This window comes from Manis javanica, chromosome 5 (assembly GCF_040802235.1).
Source record: "Manis javanica isolate MJ-LG chromosome 5, MJ_LKY, whole genome shotgun sequence".
Lineage (NCBI taxonomy): Eukaryota > Metazoa > Chordata > Mammalia > Pholidota > Manidae > Manis > Manis javanica.
The window spans coordinates 31,622,037-31,644,725 of record NC_133160.1 but is presented as its reverse complement, the minus strand read 5'-3'; positions in this window follow the sequence as shown (position 1 = coordinate 31,644,725).

The following is a 22,689-nucleotide window of genomic DNA, read 5'->3' as shown; positions in this document are numbered from 1 at the left end:
TGTCCATCAGTAGATGAATGGATAAAGAAGATGTGGTACATATACACAATGGAATACTATTCAGCCATAAGAAAGAAACAAATCCTACCATTTGCAACAACATGGATGGAGCTGGAGGATATTATGCTCAGTGAAATAAGCCAGGTGGAGAAAGGCAAGTGCCAAATGATTTCCATCATTTTTGGAGTATAACAACAAAGTAAAACTGAAGGAACAAAATAACAGCAGACTCACAGACTCCAAGAAGGGACTAGCAGTTACCAAAGGGGAGGGGGAGGGAAGGGTGGGGGATGGAGGGAGAAGGGGATTGAGGGGTATTATGTTTAGCACACATGGTGTGGGGGGTCACAGGGAAACAGTGTAGCACAGAGAAGGCAAACAGTGAATCTATGGCATCTTACTACACTGACAGTGAGTGCATTGGGGTATGGGTGGGGACTTGATAATATGAGTAAATGTAGTAACCACATTGTTTCTTCATGTGAAACCTTCATAAGAGTGTATATCAATAATACCTTAATAAAAAAATATTTTTTTAATGTTAATTCATGTACTGGGCTCACCAAATTGTATAAGCTCTCTCAGAGCTATATACATTATGGCTACATGTTAGGCTCAACTGGGCAACTTCTACCAATGTCCATGCCCCACTCAAGACCAATTTAGGCACCATCTATGGAGAGCAACCGCAGCATTGGCAGTTTTTAAAGGTAATTTCAATCCAAGTAATTGTAATGTGCAGCCAGGATCACAAACCACAAATAGAACACTGCTATTCCACATGTGGGCCCAGGCATGTATGAGAAGTGAAATTTATTTTTTCAACGAGACTTCCCAGGTATCTTGCATGACAGCTTCCACATCAATGCCTGATGAAAAATTATTTTTGTGCTAGCTTTACCCAGCATAATATATGCTTCATGGGTAGAGCTAAAACAATTATAATGACTCCTTTTATTTACTTACTTATTTTATTGCAAATACAATTATCAATCTTGTTCTCAAATCCAACATATGAAACAGTGGTCCATCAAATGAAAGAAGAGCATGATTTTCTATGACTCAGGATTCCAGAAGGCATCAGATTTTTGTCCACCAGTCTACAGCTACAACAGTCAGGACACATGGTTCTTTTATAAACACTTTAATGATTAAACAAGAGTTTAATAGCCCATGTTATGACATAAAGGAAGAACTGTCTGACAGAAAGGAAGAAGAGAAGTCAGAACAGAGCATGTTCATGTCAGAAGCAGCTGGAACACAGGGAGGAAGTGGAAACAGTGGGCCTTGAGGTGGACAGGACCCAAGGTGACTGTCTCCTTTGAGCACTGGAAAGCAAAGCCAGCAAAGTCTCCATGTCCGCAGCACTGGACCTGAAAATGAGCTAAGGGGGAATCAACTAGAAGAATTTGGAAAGAAACATTTAAAAAAAATGGACCAGAAAAAGCAAATGCAGAGCTCCAAGAGGATGGAGAGGAGCCAGGTAAATGGGGTTAATTATCCACGTGCCTCACAATGGAGATGAACTATATATTGGTAAACATTACTTATTTATGAATAATGTCCCCCCAGAGATGTACATGTCTTAATCCCCAGAATCTGTGAATATGTTACTTTACATGGCAAAAAGGACTTTGTAGGTATGATTAAATTAAAGATCTTGAGATGGGGAGATGATCCTGGATTATCCGATGACCCAGTATCACAAGGGTCCTTACAAGATAGAGGCAGGAGGGTCTGAGTCAGAAAAGGTGAGGTCTGATCCAAGAGAGATTTGAAGATGCTGCACTGCTCGAAGACCGAGGAAGAGGCCTCGAACCAAAGAACGCAGGTGTCACAGGATGATAGGAAAAGGAAGGAACAAATTCTCCCCAAAAGCTTCCAAAAGGAAAGGTCCACATATCGATATTTTTTCCCATGGACACATTTTTTTTTTTTTTTTTTGAGAGGGCATCTCTCATATTTATTGATCAAATGGTTGTTAACAACAATAAAATTCAGTATAGGGGGGTCAACGCTCAATGTACAATCATTAATCCATCTCAAGCCTAATTCTCGTCAGTCTCCAATCTTCTGAAGCATAACGAACAAGTTCTTACATGGTGAACGAATTCTTACATAGTGAATAAATTCTTACATGGTGAACAGTACAAGGGCATTCATCACAGAAACTTTCGGTTTTGATCATGCAATATGACCTATAAACAATCAGGTCAAATATGAATATTCGTTTGATTTTTGTACTTGATCTATATGTTGATCCCACATTTCTCCTACTATTATTATTATTTTTATTTTTAATAAAATGCTGAAGTGGTAGGTAGATGCAAGATAAAGGTAGAAAACATAGTTTAGTGCTGTAAGAAGGCAAATGTAGATGATCAGATGATCAGGTGTGTGCCTATGGACTAAGTATTAATCCAGGCTAGACAAGGGCATCAAGACATCCACGGATGCAGAAGATTTCTCTCAAAGCAGGGGGGGTGAGGTTCTGAGCCTCACCTCTGTTGATCCCCAAATTCTCACCTGATGGCCCCCCTGCGACTGTGCCTGTCTTAGGTTGTTCCTCCCTTGAGGAATCTTACCCGCCATGGACACATTTTTTAACTGATATTTTTCCCTCAATAGAAGGAGAGGAGTGAGAGGGCACACACTCTAGCCCTTGCATAGAGACTCCCTTTTTTCCCCATAAGGGTGCCCCTGAGGTTAGTCCCACCCCAGGGACTGGCTGACTGATCATCCATAGTTCTAAGTAATGCATTTGTGTTGTTTTAGGCCACGAAGTTTGTGACAGTCTGTTAGAGCAGCCATAGGAAACTAATAGCACAACCAGCCCTTGGGACTTCCTAAGAGTTGGCCAAACTGCTTCTATGACTATCAACCTCTATCACCCACCTCTACCCTAAATCAGAAAAAATTGGAAATTTGAAAGACAGTGTTGGCAGGAATTCACTGGAGTAGAAAATACTTTAGCTTTGCTTCCTCCCTCCTGCCCCAGACTGAGTGAAGAGGGACGGTCAATAGAACTCCTCAGAGAATATAGTGTCAATAGGATTAGGGAGACTGGCTTCTCACTCCCTGGCCCATTTATGTGGCTCCTAGGGCAGAACATGAAAAAGAGTTCTTAGGAGAACTGGGTATGTTTCCCCTGGAGTTTGGAGGATACACAGAGACCAGTGCCTGCTTCCTGCCAAGTGAAAGCCAAGAGTTGGGGGCAAGGGACCAGCTTGGGGAAGATAGCCAGGCACAAGCATCTTACGGTACCCCAGTGTGAGGGCTGCTTGGGGAAAAGGGGGAGGCTGCATGGGGTACATAGCTGGGAGAGGCTGCTGGAGCTGAGGAGGGCTCCCCGGAGGCCAAGCAAAGAGTGAATCGGCAGCTCCAGAAATGCAGAGTATAAAAGTTTCCCAGTGAAGGTATCTAGGAAGCCCATGAAAGTGTCTCAAAAAACCCAGTGTTTGAATACCAGCAATAGGAGAAGAAATGGTTGTGACCAGCAAGGTATCAGCCAAGAGAGCTCCAGCTAGGTCAAAAAAATAAAAATTAGAAAAAATAAAAAATTTAGAAAACAGGATGCAAGATTGGGATGGTGAAGACTAAACTATCCCTCCTTCCCCTTTTCCAGACCCCCAGCTTGAGTCTTCAGGCCTGAGCTGTAGAAAAAGGACGTATTTTTAACTGAATACAAGATTGAAAGTATTGGTTTAATTTGCACTGTATTTTATAACAAAAAAATGAGACTATTCTTACAGCTAAAAGTGAACAAAAAGCTGTCCTGGAGGAGAGGAGGTAAAGGAAATGCAACAGAGACTGTTTGAAGTCAGCAGTAGAAGAAAAATAAACCCATTTCCTGTTTTTGCTCCCATTAAGTTAGGCTTGTTCAATAAACCAGCTATTTAAGCCAAAACAAACTATTGTACAAATTATTTCCAGCCTATTCTTCTCTTTATGATATAAAAACACAGTGGAGTATATCAATTACTTTACTTTTTCCTATTCTGTGTTCTCAATACCATTTAGTCAATTACAAAGTAACTTTTTTAAGACTAGCTTTATAGATAACCAGCATGCTCTCTTTTACAAATAGCAGACTCAACTAAAGACTGTTTAAACAAGTATTTATTTAGTTATTTTACATAACTAAAAGTGGGGCAGATCCAGGATTGGTTAATTCAATGGCTCTAAGACTTCATAATTCTCAGAGTCTGAGATTATTTTAGCATCTCCTCATGACCACAAAATGACTGCTGAAGCTCCACTATCACATTCTCACTCAACAACATCCAAAGATAGGACTACAAACATACCTTGTTCTCCTTCTAAGATTGAAGAAAACATGTCCAGATGCCCTTTAGCAGACTTTCTTAAAGTGCCATTGACTGGAATTGGGTCACATGCCATTCTTAAAAAACTCACTGGGAAAGAGAATTAAACTATCATAATTGGCTTGGATTTAACGAGATTCACCCTGGGGGACCAGAATGGACTGAAGCACATAGACACCTGATTCATGAATAAAATGTGTTCTCTTAAAAGGGAGAGAATGTGACTGCTGGTAGGCAACCAATATATTATACAAAGTAAAGAAGACTGTTGGTCCTACCAAGTCAAAAGAGGTGCTGTCTCAGATAAGGTATCTAGAAGCAGAGCCTGAGCTGATTTATTGTAGGAATGCTCTCCAGAAAAGGGGAGTGAGGAAACAGGATGGGACAAGAAAAAATGCTAAGCAAAAGAAAAGTGATCTCAGCTGGACTTGACTTTCCACCTGAGTCCATGGGGAGCCCTGGAGCATGAGCCATACCACAAAATTGGTTTTCTTACCTGAGAAAAGGGGATCAACCTTTTGTACCCCATTTTCAGTCAGTCATTCATGAATTACCAAAAGGGACATAAACTCCCTTTAATGGGGGACAATTCTCTAGAGAAAGGAGCAGCTATGAGTCATTAGCAGCCAATAATCACAGTATCTGGGGTGTGTGCCAGTCTAGTAGAGGAGACCTGGACAAAGCACTAACAATGCCCACCATAGATGCTGCCCCTGGAATAGACCTGAAGACTGAGAAACTTAACCTGCCTCCAAAAGGGCACTCTCTCTCTGGTGCCTGGCACACTGGACCATTTTGGTATCTCCCACAGCAACACAATTATGGAAAGCATGGTCACACAGGCTTCCAAGCAAACACCTGTGCTTCCTCTGGAGGAGCCCAAACCCACCAGCATGTTCCAAGGTCCAGCGCTTGGCTCCCCATGTAAGAGCCTGAGTTTCAGGCACTGCTTCTAGAGCTTTTGCAGGACATGGACCCCAAGAGGAAAAGCATGCCCACATTCATATCTGCCCTGCTGCACCCCTGTCGCCACCCTCGGAAGATGGGGCATGCCAGTCTGCCAAGATAACCAATTTCGGAAATTCCTGCTTCTGGTTCTCTTTATAGGTTGAGTGCTCCCATCCTTGAGGTGGAGAACACATTTGAACTTGGAAAGTGGCCTGCTTCTCATCTACTGGTATCAGCCTATAGTCATCAAATGAATCACCCAGAGCCTGTGGTCCAGGCTCAAGCCTACAGCATATCATCAACCCACACACTTCAACAAACCGTGCACCACCAATAGTCTGATAGGAACAGGTTAAGCAACTCTCCACTTCCGAATTTCACTCCAGATTTCCTTTGGGTTGAAGAGAGCTTTTCATTAGAAATGGAAAGATTTTAAAGAAAACCAAGACAATGAACAAGTCTTTCCAAATAATCTATTTAAAAAATTATGGGTGGAATTGCAACATACAGATTAATTTCCTTTTAAAATGTAGCTGGACTTCAAAAGTAGGAAAAAAGGAGTCCTGAACAAATCAATTTTGGCAGAAGCTCAAAGATTTGAAAACGAATATTCTGACCACCATCCACAACAGGAAATGGAAAGAATTTTAAAGCCCACCAACAATAGGCAAGTCAGCAAGGATTTGAAACAAGAACAAATATTTTGTCTTTTAACTTCCTGTATTTATGTCTTATCCCCTGTATATATCGTAAATTCGTTTGCAGGAAGGTTTGACTCAGGCTTGCTTGAGTCCCCACCCTTGCCCCCATGCCTTTCATATGAAAGGCCCAATCAATATTTATTGAATTTATGAGTAAATAAAATCAACAGAAATTTAGTTAAACCATTTTATGATCTATAACCACCATCACTAATAGTACAACTTATCACTTATGCAACTAAGAAAAATATTGGAACAAATCTTAAAACTTTAATACCTTATGTATAAATGACTGCCAAAACCAAGCTAAATTGCAAAGCCATTAGAAGCAAACTCCCTTCTCTAATGCACATCAGTTATCTGCAAATAATTCTGAGGCTTAAGAGAAATGCATTATGTAAGGATGCCCTCTACTGGGAAACACTCTTGTCACTGAGCACAAAGGACAAACTTCCTTCACTGACTCCCGTACCATTCACATTTCTTGTGGAAGGAGAAAGGCCACGGGCCAAGCCTGAGATTCAAAAGCATCAAAAGACCTGCAAACCTGAGGAGCAATCTTGAAATGCCATGGTTCTCATTTCAGATAGACTCATTTCAAGCTAAAGTACAGGGTAAAGAATTTTGGAAGATAATCTTTGGTGAAAAAGGTGTCAGGCTCCAGCATTCAGTGAATATTTTGTATGTTCATTGAATTTTATTCCATCAATGCTGTGTTCCTAGCAGCCTGCCTGATTTGTGCAGATTTGTTTAGTATCAACAGCAGTTAAGCCCAGCCCCTGGCTGAATTCCATCTACAGAAATTATATTCTGACTTTCTTTGTTACATTTCAACTGAAAGGGGGATTGCTCACTTCCTGGCCTATCCTTATGGTAGTGATGCTAAAAAGTGACCAATGATTGGGTGGTAAAATCTATTACTTTATTCCAAGTTCTCCCTCTCTTCTCACCCACCTTCTCTATCCCCTTACTCTATTCAATATTATATTATCTCATTTAAAAATGACCCTAGAAGGCCTCCTTTTGTGAAACTTTTCACATTTCCCTCTGCACTGCAAGACTGCCTAGAAATGCTCTCCTCCTACTGAACCTTGAGGCCAGCAGTATATGAAGGGTTAAAGCCAGCAGCCCAGGAGCCCTAACATTAACCCACTGAGTTCATTCAGAAGGGCTAGAGCCACTGCCACGTCTGGGGTGGGATGTAACCTGGAAATATCAGAGGCGGCTAGAATGGACAATTTCTGACTCAGAAACAGGTTCAGCAAAATTCTCATATCCACCTTTGTGATTTGGATTGGAGCAAACTACTAAACGACAGTCAGCCAGTCCTCAGGATGGGGACACTGCTGCAGGGGGCACCCTTCTTCTAGGAAAGAAAGAGGATCCCTATGCAGGAGCTAGGGTGTGTGACATCTCTCCCATCATCTCCTGATCTCTCATCTCTCCCTCTGCTGATGCTCTAACTCCAACCCATCCCTCTCCAGTTATTTTTCAGTCCAGTTTTTTGGCAAAGTGGAGCCAAGAGATGCTTGCATATCCCAGAGATGTTGTGATTTAGCTAAGGAAGTTTAGATTAATATTGCTTGAAATTGTAGACAGCCTTTCTGGGGACTGGTCAGTAAGATTGTCTGAGTAGTACATCTATCTCCAGAAAAAGCTGGCTGGCTATCCACCCAGATTTTTACAGGAACATATCCACTATCTTTGTGAATCTTAAAAGGCCTAGCCTGGCCCTCAGCCTCTTGAAGCTTAATCCTGGGTTTCATCAGCACCCTGAGAATGGATCTAATGTGGAATCACTCGGGAAGCTTATAAAATGATGACATCTGGGTCACACCATCAGAGATTCTGATTTACTTGGTCTGGGTTACGGCCTGCCATTAGGATTTCTAGGAGCTCCCCATATGATTCTAATGGATGGCCAAGAATGAGGACCACTGTCCAGAGACAGACTCACTAACCAAGCTCAAGGACATCTTCTCAGCTGACAATGAGCAAGTCACTGTGTCCATTCTTTATCTGTCAGCAGATACAGGCAGGGAGCGGATTCATAATCAGAAGGCTGTATGGTGTCTTGCCTGAGGGTTTTAGCCCCAAGCAAGTTCACTCTGGATTCAGTGAGACTGAAAACAGAACCTTGTGGGTAAAAGGGTTTATACCTGGCTTTATTCTCGTGGTGGCAGGTCAAGAGCTAGAAACCTGTCCACTTCAGGACAAGTCTGCATGCAGCAAGCTGGTCTCTGCCTCCGGGCCTCTCCACCACCTCACAACCCCAGAGCACTGGGTAGAGCTCTTTATATAGAGTCAGTAATAACCCATTGCCCACACATATGCAAGCCTGTGTCTGCAAGCTTTGCACATGTGCAGTAGGCAAGCGGACCAGGGTTAGGTGAGGATCCTGACCAGGGGACTTCCATTTTCTCTACATATGGTGAGGGCAAATCAGAACAAGGGGAGCTAGAGGGATCAACTGCATTTAGAGTCTCCTGGGTCCAATTCACTGGAAGGAAGGTCTTGCAAACAGAACGAGGAAGCTTGGCTAGAGCAGTGGTTCTCATACTTGGACGTGCATCGTAAGCACCTGGAGAGCTAACAACGCACACAGTGTACCAGGCCACTTGAAATGGGAGAGGACAAGGCCTTGTAAATTTACCAGGTTCCCCAGGTGATTCTGATACAACTGAAATTTGAGAACCATGGGGCTAGTGCACCCAAGAAAAGAAACCTCAGACACAATTTGAGGAAACACTGACTTGGTATCCTGAGATTCCTAGTTGTTTCTGAGTAGTTGTAGGTAAAACTGTAACATTTCCAGAATATCTCACCTGGCTTCAGTGAATTTGCATATCCTCAGGGGTGGAAGGAGTTCATCTCCATATCAATAGTTAATTACCTTGGCAACTGAAGGTGAGTCTGAACCTGAGAATTTTAAGGAAGGGGCTGGCTTGCTTGCTTGTTTGCTTCTTCCGGAGCAGAGGAGAAAGATGGCCCTGGACTGCAGTTTGTAAGCAATAAACAGGTTTTAAACTTTATTTCTCCCTTTGACTGATTTCAGTTTTTAGAAGTATTTTACCCCAGGATTTCCTCTCCCCGGACTCACAGTAGTTCACGATTTAAAGACCACACTGCCTAAGAACTTTTATCACCTACTTGTTTGAGCACATAGATGGCTGTGGTGGTTTCACTTGGCCCTAGTCAGTAGCCAAAGACACCCAAATCATTTTTTCCCTTGTTTTGGCATTTAATCTGGCAAGGGGCAGAGAGGATGAGGTATGATTTAGCTAGACATCTGTGGATAAATGAAGGTTCCTGTGGCCAGGATTCTCACCTGGCCCTGGTTGGCTAGCTCACTACACATGTGTGGGCAATGCATTGTTATTAACTCTATATATATATAAAGAGCCCTGCCCAGTGCTCTGGGCAACATGGTGGCATGGCTGCAAGGCTGCAGGAGAGCAGAGCAGAGGCTGAAGTGGTGGCAGCACAGAGGACAGAGAGGCCCAAAGGTAGATACTCACTCTGAGTGGATGAGATTTTAGTGATTGACCTGCCACTGTGGAAATAAAGTTGGGTATAACCCTTTCACCCCAAAAACGTTTTACTGTCATTTCTTTGGTCACACTGATTCCATAGTGAACTTGCCCAGGGTTGAACCCATAGGCAAGACAACATCAGCGTGAACGTTTTCTCTAGAGGAGACAGAAATGGAAATTCCACCTCAAGAGTTCCGAAAAACAGAGGCAGATTCCCTAGAAGAGCTGATTACATGAGGCCAAGGCACCTCCTAGAAGAAAAATAAGGAAGATGTTGAGGCTGCTGACCAGAACCTAACACAATAGCAGTGGGATTTTTTTTTAGGTATAAGCCCTGTCTTGCCTGAAGGTTTCAGCCCCAGGCAAGCTCACTAAGGATTTGGTGAGACCAAACAATGACAACAGGATGTTCTTGGGGTAAAGAGTTTACACCCGGCTTTATTCTCATGGTGATAGGTCAAGCACTAGAATCACATCTGCATCCAGCAGTCTGCAGGTCTACAATCCACCTCCTTCTCTGCCTCCACCCAGAATGCAGGGAAGATCTCTTTATATAGTGACTCAGTCAATCATAGCTTATTGCCCATGGGTGTAGGGACAACAGCCTAGCAGTAGGTCAGTTACATCATTAAGTAGTTTAGGGTCAGATAAGGATCGTGGCCATAGACTTCCATTTTCCCCAGAGCCCACAAGAACAAAGAAGCAGGAGAAGAGACAACAGAGAAGTAGCAGTTTAAGTTCTCGAGATGAAACTGGGAGAGCCTGGACACAGCTGAAGGGGAGGTGCCGGTTATCGTGGGGAACTCTCATTTCCAAATTCCTCCTTCACTGCCTGCTTTGCAAAAATTAAACTGAAGCTAGTAAATATTCTCCTTGGCCAGCTGGTGTGATATTAAACTTTGTCAGCAGAGGGTACCTGAGGGCCACTGCAAGAAGAGAAACTTTTTCTCTTCCTGGTCTGTGTGTTGTATATGGTTGCTGCAGAGGCTGGCCTCTGAAGCTAGTGATTTCTCAAGCATGCAGAAAAACCACAGTACCCAGAGGCCAGCAGCTTCCATAACACTGCTAAAGCACCTCTCTAGGGACAACTTCCCCAGCATCTCAGGAAGCAGATTTCCAGCAAGTTCCACTAGCACAGCACCTTAGCCAATTAATCCACCATCCAGGGAGCCACACCTTATCCTCCCAACAAGGCCTGGCTCCACCCTGAGGAGTCAGGGAGCTCTTTCTTGGGTGCACGATCTCAGCCCTAGTGATGGTGGCTACTCCTTACATTCTTTAGAGTTCTCTTTGCTTCTTATTCACTGATCTCTCAGTACTTCAATCCCCTGTTATAGTCCATATTGAACTTCCCATGTTCAAACACTATGTGTTTTCTTTCTCCTGGTTGGACCCTGAATTATAGAAATAGTTTCGTTTTGTTTCCAATTTTTAACACTAAAGACTGGGCAGGAAAGGCTCTGTAAAGTGTAAAGAAGCAATCTTGCCCTGGGGCATGTATAAGCTTTCCATCTTAAGCTGCTCTCTGCTCCAGAAACCTCTTCCAGAGGGAAGATTAACATCATAACTGCAAGCTCAGTTCATTTCACACTAGTCACTTTCTGGATTATTATTGATGACACATGTTTTCGTGCCTTAAAAATAGTATTGAAATATAAATGAGCAAACACTAAGAAAAAGAAAGCTCCTGAGTTTATGATGTTAGCTCACTGAGCAAAATAACTTAGAGAATATATCACCATGGCATTGCTCCAGCTGAGAACCAGATATCCCTATTTAGATGTCACAAGGGATGGTTATCTCCAGATGTATGGGTAGGCTGCTTGGTCTGTTGGTTTCTGATCCCTAGAGAGAAAAATTTAACAAAAACTCCTTTTATCTTAAGCTTACAATATACAACGAGGGAGGGGAAGAACTGGCTTCATTGAGAGAAGAAACTGTAGTAGGGCAAACCTTGCAAGTGTGGGATTTCCTTTAAAATCTATATTAATTTAATGTAACTTGGTATATGGCCTCCCTCCAAGACAATGGAAAGTGTCCCTTTGGGCATTTAAATTGTTTCAGCCCTGCTGAAAAGTATTTTAGCCGTTTATTTAGGTATGTAGCCATCTATTAAAATTAAAATACACATACCCTTAATTCTGGGACACATAAAACACTCCTAAAAATCAATACAAAATAGCCAGACACATTAATAGAAAAATAGGCAAAAGACTTGAACAAGCACTTTACAGAGAAAGATAGTCTAATGGCCAGTAAATGTATTAAAAGATGCTCGACTTTACCAGTCATTAGATCAAAGCATACCGAAACCATAATGCAGTAGCAAGACGTACCCACCAGAATGGCTCAAATAAAAAGAGACCAATAATACTAAATCAATACTAATATTTTTAAACATTTTATTTATAAAAATATTATAGTTAAATTACCTAGAAGTAATACTAAGTGTTAGAGAGTAAGAGGATTAACCAGAATTCTCATACATTACTTGAGGGAGTGTAAATTTAAACAATCACACTGGGAAACTGTTTGGCAACATCTGCTAAAGTGGGACATATGCTTATCCTGAGTCATAGCAATACCACTTCTAGAAGCACACCCAGCAGAAATGCACACCTATGTTCACCCAAAGGCTTGTACAGGATTGTTCATCTCATCACTGCTTCTAGTAGCCCAAAACTGGAAATTACAGTAATAATGAAATGGATGAATAAATTGTGCTTTGGTCACACAATGGGATATTTTACAACGGTGGTAATAAATGAACATGGATTAGTCTCACAGAAATAATGGTGAGAGAAAGAAGTCAGACACTGAAGAACATATTGTATGTTTTCATTTACATAAAACTCAAGATTAGTAAAAGCAAGTCTACAGTGGTAAAGTCAGTCAGACAGTGGTTGGCCTTGGGGACGTGGGACATGACTGGAAGGGGCATGAGGGGGCTTCTGAGGGGCTGATAATGTTTTGTTTCATGCTAGCTTCATGGGTGCTAGCTTCATGGGTAGCTTCATAGAAGCAAAATTCTTTGAGCTGCTTAGTCATACTATGTGCACTCATTTTTATTTATATTATACCAATAAAAAGTTAAATTACAGAGAGGTATGCAAATACATACATACTTCATAGCCCCAAATTTTTATTTCTCTGAGTTTTTCCCAGAAAAATTGCTTACCAATGCATTCAAGGAGTAGGTCAGTTCAGGTCCCCTGAGAAGAAGGTGCCAAGACAAGATTGGACATGCAGAAGACCTACTGGGGGCAACACCTATAAGGAATAAAGGAGAAAGGGACAGGAGATGGCTGGGGAACCCTTCAGACTATGACAAAGATCTGTACTTATGAAAAAGGAAGGAAGGATTGGGTAGCATGATCTCAGTCCAAAGCACAGTTCTGAGAAAATTTAAGCCAGATCACTGGGGAGATCCTCAGCCAAAGTTGCCCTGGACTAGCACATAGGCAGACATAAAACCCCTACCATTCTCCGTCACTGGTGGGCAACACCCGGTTGGCAGCATGGCCTGCTGTGATGGGTGCAAAGGTGTGGCAGCTGAACTGCAGATCAGCTCTGCTGTCTGCAGCAGGTGGCTGGAAAGGCGAGAGCCTCCGCCAGGAGGCTTGCACAAAGAATGTTCTTTGCAACATTGTTTGCACCAGCAAAAAATGTAAACAACCTCAATGGTCTACTGCTAAGGAACTAACAAAATAACTAAATATCCACACTGTTGAATATTAATCAGCAGCTGAAAGGAACCAGATAGATTTTTATGTGCTCATATGAATAAGCTATTCAAGACATTTATCACAGAGTAAAAAAAATAATAAGATGCAGAACTCTTTTCTTTCTTCTATGACCACAGAAGACTCTTGCTTTAATTATGAAAAGCATTTTTCCTTGTGACTACACATATAAGAATTCTGACAAACTTCCTGTCATTACTTTCCTGCTCTTTAGGTATGTTTTTAAATATTGCACATTTTAAGCAACTATACACACAAGACATTATTCCTATAGCTGCCTTGGGTAAACCCATGTGTTGATGTGCTAATTTATTTTTCCAACATTGCCATTCCATTGTTCCTTTTGCAGGTGCTGTTCACCTTAGGCCTTTGAAAATACATTTCAATAGAAGTTTGTATCTTTCAAGAAAAAAAATCAACCACTGATATCAATGGTCTCAAAGTCTGGGTCTTTGTACAGGTCCTGCCTTCCCTTTGAAATCTTATCCTTTCCTTCTGTTCAGTTTTTCCTAGGAACAAGATATTCATATTATTTGGGGGTGTTTGAACCCCAAAGCATTGTGTTTTGTTTGCAAAAAACATGTGTAGTGAGTTCTTCGGCCTGATTTTTTAGGTTGGTTGGTTGCTTTTCCAATAATTTAGAAGTTGCTCTGGGTAGCTGCCTTCTTCCACCTGATTGGTCAACTGCCACACTTTGCCCTCTCCTCCTTCAATGACCGATTTTACACATCTCCCAGGTGGTTTTGCTGATGTAAGTGGCCAAGAACTGGAGTCATCTAACTTAAAATGAATCATGGATACTAACAGCATAGACTGTCGCGTCAGATCTCCCTGGGTTCACACCTTGACTCTGCCCCTTGCTAGCTGAATGACCTCAGTCAGGTTAGCTAACCAGTCCTCCCCTGAAAATAAGGACAGTAATGGCAATTACCTCTAAAGTGTATTGTGAGGATCACATGAGAAAAATTCATGGAAAGGGCTTGGAGTTGGGCTGATGAACTAGCAACAGAACACTCTTTAATAGAACTAGACTAAGTTCTCAGACGTGGGGCCCTGGTGAGAAAAAGGAAAGTGTTTTGCATTTCTTTAAAGCAAAAAGTTTATAGTCATTCTTTTTATTTAGCAATAGGCACTGGAAGTGCTTCCAGACACCTGCAAAGTGACCAAATTCTAGTTCTTAGGTCTGTGGAGACCTGGATGAAGTTAAGAGAAGCGTGACTCAGCAGAGTGACGCTCACTCTGCCAAGTCAGAATGTCACCATTACCAAATCCCAGCAGGAAACAGAATCCAGGGTGCCTCATGTTCAATGAATTCCAAGCAATTAAAATCAAGAGCAAAGGATTGGGATTTTAACACAACATGTTTATAATGTTTGTCACTGAAATGGGCCAGCTGCTTACGGGGACCATAAATAGTTCTGTCATTTCCCAATTTCCAGCTCTCGCATTTAAAACAGATTTTTTCTTGAGATCAAAACAATAAAAACAGAAAGATCAGAAGATGATATATGACAGGATGTTAAGCAACGATGAATGACCTTTTAATACACACACTCACTTAGTCATTGCTCTCAGATGGTCAGCCTTTCAAGTTGGAATTACAAATAATTCCTTCCGTCAGCAAATCGCAAACAACCCACTTATCAAAAATTGTCAAATAAATCTGCCACTCATTAGGGGTTACAAGATGTCTGTAAATGTGGCAGGCTTCCCAAAGTAACAAGCCCCCCAACGCCCCGACTGTCTTTTAGGAGGAAAAAAAGCAAACGATTGAACAGTTGCTGGAGACTCGGAGATTCCAAAGACGGATGTGGCAGCCAAGGGGTCGACAGAAGCCAAGGAGGCCAGCTGCAGACTGCAGGCTCAGCACTTGGCCAACACACATAGAGACTGTTTATTCTCAGGGCCCACCTGTCAGACAGGCTCTGCAGGTGTTGGCTGAACAGTGGCTTTGCCGCTCTGGCCTTTCCATCATTCCTAAAGAGAGCGAGCTATAAAAACGAGACCAGAACACGCATCTGGAGTCATGAACTCATTGAACTTTTAACCCAGGAGACACTTTAACAACCATCTCACCCTCCTCCTTCACTGAACTCAGGAGAAGATGGTGCCCTAGGAAGATCACTGGATTTGCCTGAGATTTGTAAAGGTAGAAGCCAGAATGGACCCTGGAGCTCCCAACCCCAGCCATTTACTGGACACTGTAGGAGCTATTAAAGCAAGGGAAGAGACATAACCTGGCTTCAAAGATACTCCAATGTATCTGAAGATGAAAACCCTAATGTACAATGCATGCTCAAAAAATGATAGTGCCACCCTTCTCCCCAAGCAAAATATAAAATTCTAGCTGGTGAATTATCATTTTAACAATTGCAGTATCAAATAAATTTGAAATAGGTTAACACATATTCAAGAAAAAAATCATATAAGTGAAATAAACTATCAAAACTTTAGATCCACTTACAGAATTTTTTTCAAACTTCCAATAACTGCTGAAGGAGTTTCTAACTCTGATTTACCAAAACAAATATTAATGTGACCAGTCCAACCAAACACATTCCATAACCAGTGCTTGCCATCTGAAATTGCCTTCCAGAGAGTTCTTGCCTGAAACCTATTTTTGTAAACCCTCCATTTTACAGGTCCTCAAGCATGTTTCTTCTTTTCTTCCCAGCTTCTCCTAAGGCTCATTTTCTTTCTCACTCCCTCACCTAGCATAAGAATTTATAGGGTGTCAACTGAAAGCATGGGCATAGGAATTAATCATTCATGCCAATTCAGATTGCCACTGGGGGAACTTGAGTTGCTTGAAGTCTCAGTTTTTTCATCTGTAAAATGGAGATAGTAATAAAGCTTATCCATGGGGCTGTGGTAAGGATTAAATAAAAGTAAGGCCACCAAATCATTGGGAGAGCTTACTGTGTTCCAGGCACTATGCTAGACCCTAAGAATTCAGGAATGATGAGTTTTCAAGGCCTCAATGGAGCCCAGAACAAGAGAGAGATGAGTCCTATGCAAGCAATCACATGAAGAACTCTGTAAAGACAGTTAATCCCGTGAGAGGTTAGTGCGGGCAAAGGAGGAGATGCTGATGCTGATAGGGATTTTCAGAACCTATGTGTAAAGCCGGGGGGCCATGAGATCCGTATTTCCTTCTGTGTGATGCTTTCTTGGGGAGCGGCAGTAAGCTGGTGAGACCATACTTGTGAATGGATTTTGTCCGTCCACATGCACAGGATTGGCTCCTATCCCAGCTCCTCCCAGGAAGTTGGTCAAGAGTCTCCCAAAAGTGGAAATTTTTGAAGGGTCTATTCCCAAACCCCAAGAAAAAGACATCTCATGTTCTCATATGGACCTAAATGAGGCTGTTGCTCACCTACATGGCATCAGCTGGGGCATCCTCCAGCCCCTTTTCTGCCCTGAGGTGGCTTCCATGGGAAATGGCACAAATGCAGAGAACAAAGGAGATGAGGGTAATTGGGTCACTTGGCTTGCTAGGCCATTGCTTTGGGAAAGGTAATCTAAGCAGAGTGGTGAGAAACTCTCTAAGGGCTTCAAGAAGTAGCCTCACCAGGAGAGGCCTGTAGAAGAAGAAAATTCCAGTAATTTCTTTTCTTTAACAAATTCTGACCAATTTTGCTTTGTTTTTAAAAACTAGTATACTGAACTTTTAAAAATAAAATAAACCCAAATGAAGAGAATGTTTTATTCAACTGCAGAGGGAGAGAGAAGGGGCTTATTTTGAGCAGACTATCTTTGCATGTCTCTTTCTGTTTCTAATTTCTCTGCTTTAGGAAATGTGTGCATCCCTTGGAAGGCCCCCTCTGAGAGAATTCCCTGGCAGCTGGCTCTCAGGAGCTGACTTTGGAGGTCAACCAGTCTTCTGCAGCTGCTCTCCAAGGCCCCTAGGCATGGAATACGGTAAGGCCAGGCCAAGGAGGAGGCGGCACTACCTTATATTGGCCTCACTGTGGGTCAGGGGAATGTTCAGCAGCAGCAAATTCCGTGAGCTCAGATCCCAGAATGAGGCCAGTACTGGGCAGGGGGGGAGGCGGTGGTGGTGGTGGTGGAGGTGGTGGTGGTGGTGGTGTGTGTGTGTGTGTGTGTGTGTGTGTGTGTGTGTGTTTGTTCCTGGCCTGTTTTATAAACAGGGGCTGAATATGATAAGGGGCAAGTCAGGAGAGACACAGGACATTGGAGAAAGCAAATATCACAGAAAGAAGAGTCCACTTCCTGCCATACTAGAGCCACAGGTCCCGGGGAAGTGGAGATGCCTTAACACTGACAGAAAGACACTGCAACACTCCTCATCTGTCACATTTTTCTCTCACCAGACCTTGGGGCAGGTGGGGTTGCCCCCATTTAACAAATAAGAAAAGTATGTCCCCTGAGGCAGCAAGAGTTCCCTCAAGCTAGACCCAAGTCTTCTGACATTGCAGCAGTGCATCCATTAGACCATACTCATCCTAGGACCTAAACATCTACCCTGATATGCTTCTCAAACCTTAATGTGGCTCTGATTTCAGCATAGACATGTAAAGAGTTTAGAAGACATGACTTCTGTTCTTACCAGATGAAGCCAGACAAACAGAAAAGCAACACTTTTCTTGACTCATCAGGAAACAGGTCAGCAGGCAAACCACCACCTCAAAATATGAAGAGACAGACACATCCAGAGATATACAGCAACTGAGATATGCTTGAAGAAGCCACTGGATGCAGAACACTGCTAGGAATATTTAAATGGCAATTTCGGTGACTTACTGTAGACCAAGCGTGGACTGGCCTGCAAGTGAGAAGCTCCGGGGCTGCAGTTGTGAAGTCACCGTACTTTCATGAGGTTTCCCCCCAGGAGCTCTACCAGGTTCTCATAGTGAGGATCTGAGAAGGATCTCCGTAAGGCTCTGGCAGGGGGAGGAAAATACAGGGAAATATACTTGAGACTTCTCCATACCAAGGATGTACTCTACAGGGGAAAAGATTTTGCCAGAGCCTTATCCCAGCTGGGGGAAGAGCATTCCTTCTATTCCAGACCTTCTGGCTCCTGTCTCATCTGAGAGGAAAAAACATAGTTAGCCAGGGACTGGACAGATTAGAATGATGTACCCATGGAAGAGGGTAGGGGACAGGGTAAGTGGCAGAGTTATACCACTGGAGAAGGGACATGAGCAGTTGTAGAGGGCATGACTGCAAGCCACGGTCCTGCTAAAAGATGGAGACCTCATCACCGGAGAAAAGCTCCCTCCTCACTCTCCCACTCAAAGTCTCTAGTATAAAAGCAATGGATTATAGCTGATAGAGTTGCAAGGCACACACTCTTCTGAATAACACACTCTTCTGAATGCCCCCAAGACAAGAGAAAAGATGAAATAAAGACACTAGAAGACTTTAAACCCTCTCTCACCTACAGCTCAACAGATGTGAAATATAGTCCAAATCCTACCTCAATTAACACAAAACCTCATGCTGAAGCCCTATTTATTTCAGTTACAGTTACCCAGTACAACATGTATCACTTTCAACACAAAACTACAATGCACTCAAGAGGCAAGAAAAAACACAGTCTGAAGAGATAAAGCAATCGTGAGAACCAGACTCAGATAAAACACATATTGGAATTACCACACTATGATTAATATGTTAAAGGCTATAATTTAAAAAGAAGACAACATGCAAGATGGGTAATACAAGAAGAAAGATGGTAACTCTTAAGACAAAATCAAAAGGAAATGCTAAAAATCAAAAACCCAGTAATAGAAATGAAGAATGTATTTGATAGTATTGACAGGACCAAAGTAAAAATGACAAACTTAAAAGTAGGTCAACAGAAACTTCTCAAACTGAAATGCAAAGAGGGAAAAAAAAACAAAAAAACAGTAGAACATCCAAGGACTGTAGGACAGGTTTAAAAGGCGTAACATATACATAATTGGAATGCTAGAAGGAGAAGAAAGAGAGAATGGAGAAGAAATACTTGAGTTACAATGGACAAGAACTTCCAAAATGAATCATAGGCACTCAACCATGGATCTAGGAAGCACACCACATAGAAAAATTACCAAAAAAGATTATATCTGTATTAATTATATTTGTATATTTATAAATACATACTTTTTCTATTTTTATAACTATGTATATAGTTTTATAACTATGTATATGTATATAGTAACACATTAATTATATATTATATATAAACTTCAGAAAAAACAAAGAGAAAATCTTGAAAGAAGGCAGAAGAAGAAAAGAATAAATCTAACCTATAGAGGAATATGAATAAGAATTATAGTGGACCTCTTCCCAGAAACCATACAATCAAAAAAAGTGAAATCTTTATATTTGATGGGGTGGGGAGGGAATCAATGATTTGATATTCTATATGCAGAGAAATTATCCTTCCAAAGTAAGGAGAAATAAAGACTTTCTAAGACCAAAAAAAAAAAAACCCTGAGTGTATTTATCATCAGCAGACCTTCTGTACAAGAAACGTTAAAAGAAATTCTTCAGGAAAAGGAAAAATTAAATAAGTCAGAAACTTAGATCTGCATAAAGAAAGGAGGAGTGTTAGAGAATAAATAAAATGAAATCTTTTATTGTTCTCATTCTTAATTGATCTAAAATATAGCTGTTTAAAGAAAAATAGTAACAGTGTATTTGGTGACTATAGCATATGGATAAGTGAAATGAATGACAGGGATATCATAAGGGATAAGAGAATAAAATTGGGGAAACTGTTATAAGGTAGCTGCAATAGATGTGAAATAATATGGTGTTATTTGAAAATGTACTTACATTATTTCAAACTGAAGATTATAAACTCTAGGAGAACTACTAAAATTTTATTAAATGATAATATAAAAAGGAGATAAAATGGAATCATAAAATGCTCAAGTAAAACCAGAGAAGGCAGAAAAAGAGGAGGAAAAAAACCACAAATGTAACTAATAGGAAACAGGTAAAAGATTTTAGAAATTAATCCAACTATTTCAATATTCACTTTATTTTGACTAGTTTAAACTCACCAAGTAAAAGACAGAAATTGCCAGAGTGAGTACAAAAACACAGCCCATTATATGTTTTCTATAAGGAGCCCACTTTAAATATAAAGTTGTAGTTTTAAAGAAAAGGCCTAGAGAAAGATATACCTTACTATCACTATAAAAAAGAAACTGGAGTCTAATAATTTCAGATAATACAAGCTTTGGAACAAGGAAGATTGCCAAAAATACAGAGGTTTATTGCACAATGATAAAGAGATCAATTCTTTAACAAGATATGATTCCTAATGTGTATGTACCTAACAACAAAGCATCAAAATACATGTGGCAAAAACTGATGGAACTACAAGGAGACATAGACAAATTCAATGAGGTAACTGACCTCAACACATTTCTGTTAATAACTGATAGATCAAGAAGGCCAAAATTCAGTAAGACTATAGATGACCTAGAAAGCCTTGTCAATCAACTTGAACTCATTGTTATTGTAGAATACTCCATCCCGCACCAGCAAACTACACATTGCTCACAAAATACACAAGCTCAGGTGGAACATTCTGGGCCATAAAACACACCTTAATGAAGTCAGAAGAATAGAAGTCATACAAAATGTGTTCTCATACCACAATGGAATTGAACTACAAATCCATTACAGAAAGATAGCCAGAAAATCCACAAATACTTGAAAAATAAACAACATACCTCTAAATGACTCCTAGGTCAAAGAAATTATCTCAAGAGAAAATTTTTAAATATTATTAACTAAATGAAAATTAAACTACAAGTTAATAAAAAAAATTGTTGGATGCAGCTAAAGCAGAGCTTAGAGGGAAATTTATAGCATTAAATGCATACATCAGAAAAGTCAATCTAAAACCAATAGCCTAAGATTCTACCTTAGGAAACTAGAGAAAGAGGAACAAATTAAAACTAAAGGAAGGAAATAATTTTAAAATTAGAGCAAAAATCCACAAAATTAAAAACAGGGAAACAGAAGAGAAAACAAAATAAAGCTGGTTACCAATATCAGAATGGAAAAGGGGTCCACTTCATACACCCCATGACCTTAACAAGGAATACTACCAACTTTATGCTCACCAATTTGATAACTTAGATTAAATGGGCCAATTCCTTGAAACAATGTGCTGAGTGGAGCTGATGCTGCTAGTCCAGGAATCATGTTTTGAACAGCAATGATTTAGACCAAACAGAATGTAGTTTCATTTCACAAGGCAAAAGTGATGTGATTACTGCCAACTTCCAGGTGTTCAGTAGTTTTTTTTAACTGATTGCATATTCAGGGCCAGGTCTTTTTAGGGTTTTTTCCTTTGCTTTTCTTGGCCTTCTTTTTGGCTTTTAGAACCTCATCAACAACAATGACATAAAAGATGGAAGACAGTCTTACTTTCCATTAAAGTCATTTATTTTTCACTAACCCCTAGAGACTGGGGAAGAGAGGAAGGTTAAAACACATCAGTGACTACTTTAATCTTTGGATTATTTTTCCCTCAACCTCAGTGACCAAAATAAAATTGTAATGCCTTGGCTATGTCTAAATTATTTGCATTAAGTGCTATTATATAATATGTCTTTTAAGGTAAAGAAATAAGATGCTGAGGAACATAAACACAACATACTTAGAAGCTTTCTGAGAACAAATTAGATACCGCTGGCATTGTAGTCTTAGCCACGCTATTTAAATGCACCATAATCTACATTTAATGAACTCTCTTGAGACTACTGAAGACCAGATCTGGGTTCCATCCATGTCTCACGTTAGTTCACAACCTCATGAGCTTCCAGGGTGAAATCTGAAACAGACCCCGGTACACAGGCGGCAGGGAGAGACCAAAGAAAAAGATCCTCCAGATCTTAAGGTAGCAGGCTTAAAAAGCAAGGAAACTTACCTACCAAGTGTGTCTTAGGCACAGCAAGATGGGGAGATCTCCACACTGCCCACCAGCATCACTATCATGGTTTATACTGAGGCCTGAACAGGGTTCAGTCACACATTCAGTCCAGAAGCCCTCAACACCACATTGCCTTCTCAGGGCTGCATCCTTGAAAAGTCTCCCATTGTGTCAGAATGGAACATCCCAAGGACAGGGGAGCCGAGGGAGGAGGCTCCACTTCCCTGCGTGCAGCTGGCAAGTCAACTGGAGGTCATGTCGTCTGGATGACCTCTCCAATCCTCTACTCCTCCTGACCTGCCCTTTCAATCTCACATGCCCCTTCCTCCATGATATGCTGGAATCAGTCAGCAGTGGGTTTCCTTAGCACAGAGGTGGCTTGTTTTTGGCTATCTGGCTGCACTGGAGGCAGATACCACAGCAACAGTATAGGCACATGTAAGAGAAAACACAGACTGAGATAAGGAGTCCCAAAATAATTAACAATTTTTTCCACCAAGAACCCCATGATATGAACCATTTGATTAAGTCTGG